The sequence below is a fragment of the Crinia signifera genome, chromosome 1 (genome assembly GCF_055691185.1).
Source record: "Crinia signifera chromosome 1, ASM5569118v1, whole genome shotgun sequence".
Taxonomy (NCBI): Eukaryota; Metazoa; Chordata; class Amphibia; order Anura; family Myobatrachidae; genus Crinia; species Crinia signifera.
In genome coordinates this window covers 171,186,930-171,197,227 of record NC_139217.1, presented here as the reverse complement: position 1 = coordinate 171,197,227, position 10,298 = coordinate 171,186,930, and the positions used below count along the sequence as shown (strand labels likewise).

The 10,298-nt window shown below is 45.6% G+C and overlaps 1 protein-coding gene across 1 annotated transcript in view; it reads left to right on the top strand.

Annotated features, from left to right (window-relative positions):
• The first annotated feature begins 624 nt into the window (after positions 1 to 624).
• The window catches only part of CCNI (cyclin I), a 38,955-nt gene continuing 29,281 nt past the window's right edge, over positions 625 to 10,298 (top strand). Inside the window, exon 1 of the mRNA XM_083176995.1 lies at positions 625 to 976. The gene's annotated coding sequence lies outside the window, so the exon portion shown is untranslated. The remainder of the gene's footprint in view (positions 977 to 10,298) is intronic.

Here is a 10,298-nt window from a genome sequence, read left to right as displayed (position 1 = left end):
TGCAGTCGCACAGGGGAGCGATGTTTGGCATTTATGTGCATGTGCAGGCGCTTGGTGCGAGTGGGCACTGCAAACTTCTACTTCACTGTTCAGGGGGCCGGGGACCCAATTTTTGTGAGCCTCCCGGCCATTTCGGGGGGTAGGTGACCCTGCCTCAGGCATATATGGCACCATTATGATCCAAAAGCATGTGCAGTTGTTCGATAATCGACCGGATTGTGAATTTGCATACCAGCAATCAGGTCTGAATAATCCCCTATATGTATCAACAAAACTGCTATTGCTTGCATTTATTGTTTTGTTCTCTATGCCATTATTAATATGACTTCATCATTTTTATGTAGCATTAGGGCTCTTTATTACTATAGCTGGGTAGTAATATAATCTATTTGGAAAATTGCTTTGAGACCCATAGAGCCATGGTGGCTGTGCTGCTGCTCATTATCCAGGATCTATAAACGTAAACAATGATTATTGCAGCATTGCTACAGTGGTATTTGTGAAACATCTCTGCTCGTAGCAGCAGCAGCAGCACTACCAGCCTCCTCCACCTCCTTCCTCATGTTTATGTGGCCCCGCCCCCTCCTTCTCAGCCTCTACAGACATGAACAGATATATCCTTCCTCCTCCTACCGGCCCTTCTTTCCTCCCCACCCCCTTAGGAAGTAAAGTAGTTCTCCCTTCCTCTTTCTCTCTTTTCCCCTCGTTCTTCTGATTTTTTTTTTTTTTCACTCCATCATTCACCTTCCACCTCCTCTCCCCCCCAAGGAAGCCCCATTACAAGAAGAAGGACGCGATCACCTTTTTGGGAGAGGCAGTAATCATGAATCCCTCCAGCTTCCAAAAGCAGGGAGGACAAACCCTCATTTAAATGGAGGGCACTATTTTATAAAATAATATTGTTTTTTATTTGATATTTTTAATGGATCGGATGATCTCCAAATGCAACAGTGAAACCTGCAGCTTTACAGGGGAGGTGAGCTGGTTCAATAACAATGTACACAATAAGAAAGAGCGAGGTGTTATGTCAGAATGTATGTTTCCTTAAATATATCCTGTTAATGCATTAAAATAAAAACGGTATTCGTAGTAACATATACTAGAACAGTACATTGTATGTGTATTATATGCATTAAGCTAGCAGCTTACTCTTATTATTTATGTTGTGTATTGAGTTCCATTCTGGGTTATGCTTTTTACTATGCATTTTCCATCTCTTTGTGTAGTTGCTTCCTTCTGTACATAGGTAGATGGTATATATGTCATTATCATACTGATAAGCATTTGAGTTGCTTTGCTTTAAGAACCATTTCGCCAGCAGCAGGATAGAAGCATAGTGACCTCATCCTTGTGCACCCAGTCATTGCAGCACATTAGTATATAGACCGTGTCTCCTGTCTCCCCTGACCACCCTCACACCCACTCTTGTTCATTTTGTGATTTTTATGGTTTATTAGCATGTATGTATGTTTGTAGTGTTCATTCTAGCACCCGCCGTCTTTGAAAACCCACGCAGTTCCTCTTCCCTGCCTGGGGTGTCACTGTCTTCTGTATTGGTTCTAGCACAGTGTGGTCTGTATATCAGCACTGATATGCAAACCAGACCTGTGCTAGAAACACCGAAGCAGACAGCGACACCCCAGGCAGGGAACAGGAACTGCATGGGTTTTCAGAGATGGTGGGTGCTAGAGTGAACACTAAGTATGTATGCATGTGTGTGTGTGTGTGTGTATGTGTATGTAGAGTTCATTCTAGCACCCTCCATATTTGAATACCAATGTAGTCCCTCTTCCCTGCCTGGGGTGTCGCTGTCTGCTGTAGTACTTCTAGCATAGTATGGTCTGTATATCAGCACTGAAATGCAAACCAGACCTGTGCTAGGAATACCATAGCAGACAGCGACACCCCAGGCAGGGAAGAGGAACTGCATAGGTTTTCAGATATACCAGATGCTGGAAAATCTGCATTAAATACATCCTGTATCTACCGCTTCGGTTGAGCATCTACCACTATCTGTATGTATATTGTATGTGGAATCAGTAAGTTTCTACACATTACCAGAGGTAAAACTTGTCCTTTTTGAATATGCCCCAATGACGTCTAATATCTTAAATAAGATAATAAAAAACACATGTAAAATACTATTTATTGGTATTCTCCATACAGCACCGGAATATTCAGTGAGGAACAAAATTGTAATAAATCCTTGCAGGCTTACAATTGAAAACCATTTAATATATAATCTAGGCCCCATTTATTCACCAGCCTGTTCACCAGCTTGTAGTACCGCTTTAAGTGTTTCATGTTTAGTGGCTAAGGGGCCATTGGTCATCGATTGCATTGTGATCACATCAGGTGAACGTGTCCCTGCGATGTTCTGGAGCAGGGACACGAGGCAATGCTCGATAAGGCTGATGCACAGCGCCCATTTCCAGTGGAGGCTTCCTTGGGAGTATTGCCAGAATTACAGCCCCGATCTATAGGATATAACTGCCTACCTCAATCTGACATTAGTGGGAGCCAATAGGATATTGATAAATCCATCAGCATCACATCACCTGGAGAAACTTATTATTGGGATGCGGGTGTGGAGGAATCGCAGCAGGCATAGGTATCTCTGATATATGCTGTGGTCCCACCTTTGTATGTTCTGGTGATACTTAATATTTCCAGCTAACCATTGAAAATGTGTATTTTCGGGAAAATAGCCATAAATAATTTGTTGATAAATGGTTCCCTAAATGGCATGCATAAGGAAACAAAATAAATGTTGTTGTTTTTTTATTTTATTTTTTTACTGTTTTGGTATTCTTACACTTACTAAGTTTTCTTATGGGGCCTACACACATTTTATTTATGATCAGTTTATTATATAGCGCACACATATTCTGCAGCGCTTTACAGAGAATATTTGAACATTCACATCAGTCCCTGCTCCAGTGGAGCTTACACTCTATATTCCCTACCACATGTACAAACACACAGACATTCTAGGGTTAATTTTTGTTGGAAGCCAATTAACCTACCAGTATATTTTTGGATTGTGGGAGGAAACCGGAGTACCCAGAGGAAACCCACGCAAGTACGGGGAGAATATACAAACTCCGCAGTTAGATCCAAACCCATGACCTCAGTGCTGTGAGGCAGTAATGCTAACCATTACACCATCTGTGCTGCCCCAACACAGCAAGTGTGATGAGCGATCTGAGCTATACTAGTTCACCATTGTTCTGAAATTTAGTATGTGGCTACTAATAAGATGAGCATTTATCCAGCTTTGTGGACAGACAGAATATACAAATGCCACACAATTAGGGCCATGGTGGAAATCGAATCCAAGACCTTCATGCTGTATGGCAGTAATGCTAACTATTATGGGGCCTACACATGAGGCGACTGCTGGGCGATGCTAGATTGTTCAGCACAGCGATGTGTCAGGGCTGTGGGCTGAGCGATCTGTCGGGGTCAGTGTTCCCCGGTGAGAACACTGGCGATCTGACTAGAATTATCCAGCATGCAGGAACATAGTCGCCCGGCAGGGCCGTGCATTGCCATCGCTGTGGCTACTACCCACGGAGCAATGTAGGGTCAGATCGCTTAGAAAATGGGCTAAAATCTGTGTAGGCCTCATTACACATCATATACAGTATAACATGGTTATCATCCATGTTAATAAATGTACATACACCATTACAATGTAGACCTGCTGCCTTACTAAAGACAGTACACTTGTGTCCTTGATAGTGAGTAGGCAGCGAGCGTTCCATGTTCAACTGATGCAGAACACGGTGCTATTTAATATGATCACAGAGAGATAATGAACACAGTGCACGTCTGTGATTGTGGTGGACTGTATTATCTCTCATAGGCAATATTTAGTACTGTTACGGGGCCATGTGTCTGCGTATTTCATTTTTTAAGTCTCATTTTTATTGAGATACTTTGGTATTTCCTATATTTAATACTTTAAAGTTCAGCATAATAGGTTATAAAAAAGTTTTTTTTAAGGGAACATATAAGAAAATGCAAACATGACTAAATAAATACAACAGTGATGGTGAATGAAGGCCCCCATACACTAATACATAGGTAGCCAACTCCAGTCCTCGAAAGCTACCAACAGTTAACATGTTCCAGGTCTCCTCACAGAATCACAAGTAATTAGCTCCACCTGTGGCTCTTTTAAAATGTACCAGTGAGTAATGAGTGCACCTGTGTACCAGCAAGGTGATCTAGAAAATGTGAACTGTTGGTAGCTCTCGGGGACTGGGGTTTGCTATCCCTTGGCTAGTACATTGTGGGCCGATTTCACCCGATCCCAAATGCGCGCACATCGGGCCGGACCCTGGAGATTGTACATTAATCTATGGGATCGGACCCATCAGCAGCACATCTCGGATGCTTTTCAGCACCCACTAGTCTGAATCCGTAGGTGTGTGCCAGCGATATACTGTCACTAGGTTGACCACTGACAGTCAACATGAAAAAGGTTCACATGGCTTTAGGTTGACAGGGTCATTATGTTGACACAACATAAGCTCAACATTGGGAGGTATTTTTTTTTTTTTTTTTAACAGTCATCTGCCGGCAGTATTTCATATCCTACCATCCACTAGGACAGGCATTCCCAACCACGGTCCTCAAGGCACACCAACAGTGCAGGTTTTGTAGATATCCAGGCTTGAGCACAGGTGACTTAATTAGTATCTGAGGGATTCTGATGAAACCATCTGTGCTGAAGCCTGGATATCACTAAAACCTGCACTGTTGGTGTGCCTTGAGGACCGTGGTTGGGAATGCCTGCACTAGGGTGTGGCGCGAGAATATAATATAACATGCATGGCAAACGCAGCGAGCCATGCGAGGGGACACAGTGCACCGATACGATGTCAATGACTATTATGTTGACATTCGGGACATGAAAAGCCATGTCGCCCTAAGGCCTGTCTACCTAATGCATGTTGACCTTCCTGTGGGCACCCATATGATCCACACCCGCTGGCGCACACACCTATGTGCAGGTACAGGTGGCGGGGCTGACACAGTTGAGATACTGGTGCTGGGCTTCAGTGGCGGGTGGCCAGTGTCAGCAGAATTTAAAAAATAAAATCCAAAAGACAGGCCAACTGTTGATTGGCTGAGAGAGCACTCTCAGCCAATCAATGGCCGGTCTGTCTTTTTATTTTTATTTTTTTAATTCTACTGGTCACCCGGCACCTGCACTGCCCGCCCAGTCACTCACCAGTTTTTTTTGTTTTTGTTTTTTTAAATCTCCTGCCCCCTGCAGCTTCCTAGGTGTTGCATGAAATTTATCGAATATAAAAAAATGGAACATCAAGTGCCAAATCATAAGTGAGCTATCCCGGGGAGCTCAGGGAAAATTGAGCCCGGCATGGAACTGAATATCCACTAGCATCAAAACCTGAGGCCACCCTCTTTCCACCCACTGTAATTTTCTCATTACTACATTCCCTGTATTGTACAAAAATGTAAACAAATTTAGGTCCAATCTTTATTGATATGCTTGCAGGAAAACAGTCACCCTACAGATACAAGGTAAAGGTCATATTACTAATACCCCTTTTACACCAAAACGCCGGGTCGCACCCGGCTTTTTTAGACCCAGGTTCAAGCTGGGTGCGGCCCGGCGTTTAGTGCAATTTACACCGGGCGGACGGCCCGCACCCGCCCCCCCCCCCCCCCGGTGCTTGGAGATGACAGGATGATGTCATCTCCAAGTGCCAATCGCCGCCGCCGCCGGACCGGAACGCTGCTGGGGGCAGCCCAGCACTAAGGTAAGCTGCTGGGCTGCCCCCAGTCACTGCGCACACTCCCCCCGCCGTCGCACAGGAGGTGAATGGATGCCGCACACAGGCATCCGTTCACCTCCCTCCCCGCCGCCGCTGCTGTCTGCAGGGTATAGCAGACAGCAACGCCGGCTGTCAGTGTCAGGCTGACAACCCGTCCAACCTGCGGACGCTGCGGTCCGCAGGTTGGACGTTCCCCATTCATGTAAATGGGAGCCGGGTCATCCGACCCGGCGTTCCCATTTACACCGCACTCTACCCAGGTCCTAGCCGTGTTCTACCCAGGTCAGGACCTGGGTAGAAGTCCCGTGTAAAGGGACACGGCGTTAGGGATTTACACCGCTGAAGATCCGGGTCTGACCCGCCGCTGACCCGGATTTTTCGGCGGTGTAAAAGGGGTATAATTAGTACATCACACATCTCAGATTTCCAGTGCAAATAATTGCCTTGTTCTGACAATGACTCTGGTTCTATGGCATTGTGGCATTGAGTGTATGTACTATTCATTATTGGGGGGGAAAATGTAGTGTGATAAATACAGCAAAGATCTACAGCTGGACACATGTTCAGCAGAATATACAAGTGAAAATAATACTAGATTTACAATGTTACTTTTGTGTGTAATGTAAAACTTTTTTAAACTCAGGTTCTGTGTACTAAAGGTGCCCATACACTAGAAAGATCTGCGATCGTAAGATGTGCGCATAAATTAGCCTTGAAATCTTTTTTCTGTCCTGGACAAAAGATTTCAGGCAAGCGCACATCTTCACTAAAGATTTTTCTTAAGATCCCGTGTGCGTTCCTATCTTTTGTTAAATCTTCTGATCTTTTGTGCAGCACGTAAGATCAGAAGATTCAGCTAAAGATCCACAAACATCGGACGATTTATTGGAAATCGGCCCAAAAATCGTTCTAGTGTGTGGGCACCTTTGCCCCCCATTCAGCTGGATTCACTGCCATAATATACGGTACCGTATGGACATTCATATATATTTTTTCAGTCACCTCGGAAATTTTTTTTATCCCCCCATACATCTTTTTTATGCTATCTGCCTATTGTTCGTTTTTTATGTGCACAATATATGTAATTACATCTACTTTTTAATTTAAGCTGCTATATATATGTTTATCTCTACATTAAATCATGTTTAAATTTTAGGTTACTGGCATTTAATTATTTTTATTCCACTATTTACTATTAGCGCAGTCTATTGTTCTTCTTTCTGTGGGCACCTTAAGCCTGGGAAAGAGATAAACAAATCCGCTTTACTGCAATGTTACAGGCTGTATTTGAAACAGACAGGAGGTGGTTGGTTGGGGTTTTCTCCCTCCAAGACTTTTGAGCTGGGTACACCCCTAAAGATTTATATGTCCAAGCTGTCTGGTGAGATCAAACATTTGGTGCTATATGGGAGCATATGCAAGTCAACCATTTGGGCCCATTGAATTGTTTAAATAAACATATTTAAATAATTTGTCTGAAGGAGCAATGTCTGTTGGAAGCACATGGTTGATTGTCACTTGCTCCCATACATTACCAGATTTTTGTTCCCACCAGATAATTGGACAGAGAAATCTTAAGGTGCGTACTCTGCTTTAGTACATATAGTGTTCCTGCTAGGCTGTTTTAGCGGGGTGCTGCGCCCTGCCCGATTTTTAAAGGGCAAAATACACCCCACTAATACCCCTTTCATACCAGCTTAAATTCCCGGGTTGGGTCCGGGAACAACCCGGGACTAGCTCTGGTGTGAAAGGTTCCAGGGACAAATTCCTGGATTAATTTGCCGGCAATTCAACCCTGCTAGGTAGCAGGGTTGCTCCCGGGTCCTTCCAGGGTTACTGGTTGGTGTGAAAGGTGCAGGGACATGTCCCTGCTTCCCATGTTGCCTCTGCTAGTGCTGATTTGCTAGCAGGGCAACTTCCCGTTGTGGTGGACACTCACATACATGCCCAGAGACAGCATACAGTGTGCAGGGAGACAGTGTGCATGTTCTGTGGCACCACAGACCCCAGAAGTTCATTTTAACCCCTGAAAGCCTCCAATGTGTGCCATGTCTTGGACAAATGAGGAGGTGAGAGAGCTATTACTCATTAGAGGGGAAGATGCTTTCATATGCCTTTTTAATTTGTTTTATACAAGTAAACAAAGGCTGGAACACTACAAATGTTTTGTGTCTTAATTATTAATAATCAATAATCTAATGTGAGCCTAGAAAGGCAATTTTCAATGCTGTTCTCATAGAAATGCAGGGTCATCCCGGGTTCAGTGTGAAAGGTGCCGACCCGGGTTGTCCCTGCTTCAAAAGCATGTGTGAATGGGTTCCAACCCGGGAATGTCCCTGCTTGTCCCTGGAATTTAATTCCCGGGGTTGTCTCTGCATTTCTGGTGTGAAAGGGGTATAAAAGAGCCTGCCTCCGACCCCACCAGTGTGACCGGGGAAGTCCAGCGCTGCTGTAGATGGCGATGCCCGTCGCTTTCCCAGCTGTGCAGTGCCTTCGGAGGGGCTGGGCCCGCCCCCTTCAATGATGTCTGTGGCCGGGCCCGCCCCTTTTGTGACGTTGGTGTCCCGGGACCGCCCACAACATTGACCTCCGCCCCCTTACGCTGCCCCTGTGCAGCGGCGCCCTGCCCGCCCTGGTTCCTAGAAGGAACACTGGTACTGCTTTCCTAGCACGGCGCCCGTCTCACTGATTGTATGCCTTAAGGCATACAATCAATACAATTAAAACAATTTTTTAATCGTATGGATCTCATCTTATGCATCTCATGGATCTTATGCATCCATAAGATCCATGAGATAAAAAATCGTGAGCCCCCAATAACCATTGTTAACGCCACCAGCACTATCAACGCCAACCCGATGCGTGGCGAAAGCAGCGAGGCCGCGAGGGGCGGCGGTACGCGTCCTCCGACCTTTTCATACCCCCACTATCCACGTCGGCGTGGAGTTGATTTTATATAGTGTGGCGAGCCACCGAGCCCGAAGCGTGGCGAGCGCAGCGAGCCCCGCAAGGGGACGCGGACTACTTCACATGTATTACGCGTCCCCTCGCGGGGCTCGCCACGCTTCGGGCTCGCTGTGCTCGCCACATTATATAAAATCAACTCCACGCCGACGTGGATAGGGGGGTATGAAAAGGTCGGAGGACGCCTACCGCCGACCCTCGCGGGCTCGCTGGGCTCGTCACGCTTCGGGTTGGCGTCAATAGTGGGGTGGTGTTAACAATGGGGGGGCCATTTCACCCATGAGGGAGGGTTAGCAATTAAAATTGGGGTTTTGGGGGCTTTTTACATTGGAATAAATGTAACATTGGGTCTCAGGGACCATTTCACATTGATTCCAATGTAAAAATCTCGTCGATCTCGTCCATTGCTTCGATTGCATCATCTCATGCATCTTATGCCGCACAAACACATGAGATGCTTAAGATATCAGCCCCACACATACAATCTAGATCGTGGGCGCCGTGCTAGGAAAGCAGTACCGGAACACTATATATAGATCAGTGGTTCCCAAACTTTTTCAATCACGGCACCCTGAAGTATCATAATTGTTTTCACGGCACCCCTAGGTTCTTATTGACAAAGTAAGTAAATTGTGTTTATTTGTCATCCTTTGTCAGGTTTAATTATGTAGGGATGGACAGGATTTACTTGTTCATTCACATAGTTTATGATTGGCAGCCACCATCTCTAGTTTTGTCTATTACAATGACCATTAGTAATTTGCATTGGTCCTGGACCACCGACCCGAGGCACCTCGGCAAAACTAAAGGTGCCCCCACACTAGAAAGATCTGTGATCTTAAGATGTGCGCATAAAGGGATTCAGTATTGAATCCCGACGCCGGAATCCCGACAGCCGAAATGCCGACAAGGGGGGGACGTGGATCGCCCCCCCTTGCGGGCTCGCTGCGCTCGCCACGCAGCGGGCCCGGTGCCTCGCTACGCTCTGCACACTAATTTATTCTCCCTCCAGGGGTGTCGTGGACACCCCAGGAGGGAGAATATGTTGGCATTTCGGCGGTCGGGATTCCGGCGTCGGCATTCTGAACGCCGGGATCCCGACCGCCGGGATGGTAACTGCATCCCGCATAAAGTAGCCTTCAAATCTTTTGTCTGTCCTGGACAACAGATTTCAGGCAAGCGCACATCTTTACCAAAGATTTTAGTTAAAATCCCGTGTGCGTTCCTATAGATCTTTTGTTAAATCTTCTGATCTTACATGTTGCATGAAAGATCAGAAGTTTTAGCAAATCTCCACGGGAGCATGCATCGGACCGATATCGGACGATTTTCGGTAAACATTGGACGACATATCGGCCGATTTATTGAAAATTGGTCAAAAAATCATTCTAGTCTGTGGGCACCTTTTAAGTGCTACGATTTCTTTGCTGTACTGTATTTCCTTTTGTCCTGTGTCAGCTGTTTCAGTTTAACCCACTAACTGTGTGGGATCAGGAGAAAAACTATAGCAATATCGTTCATGAA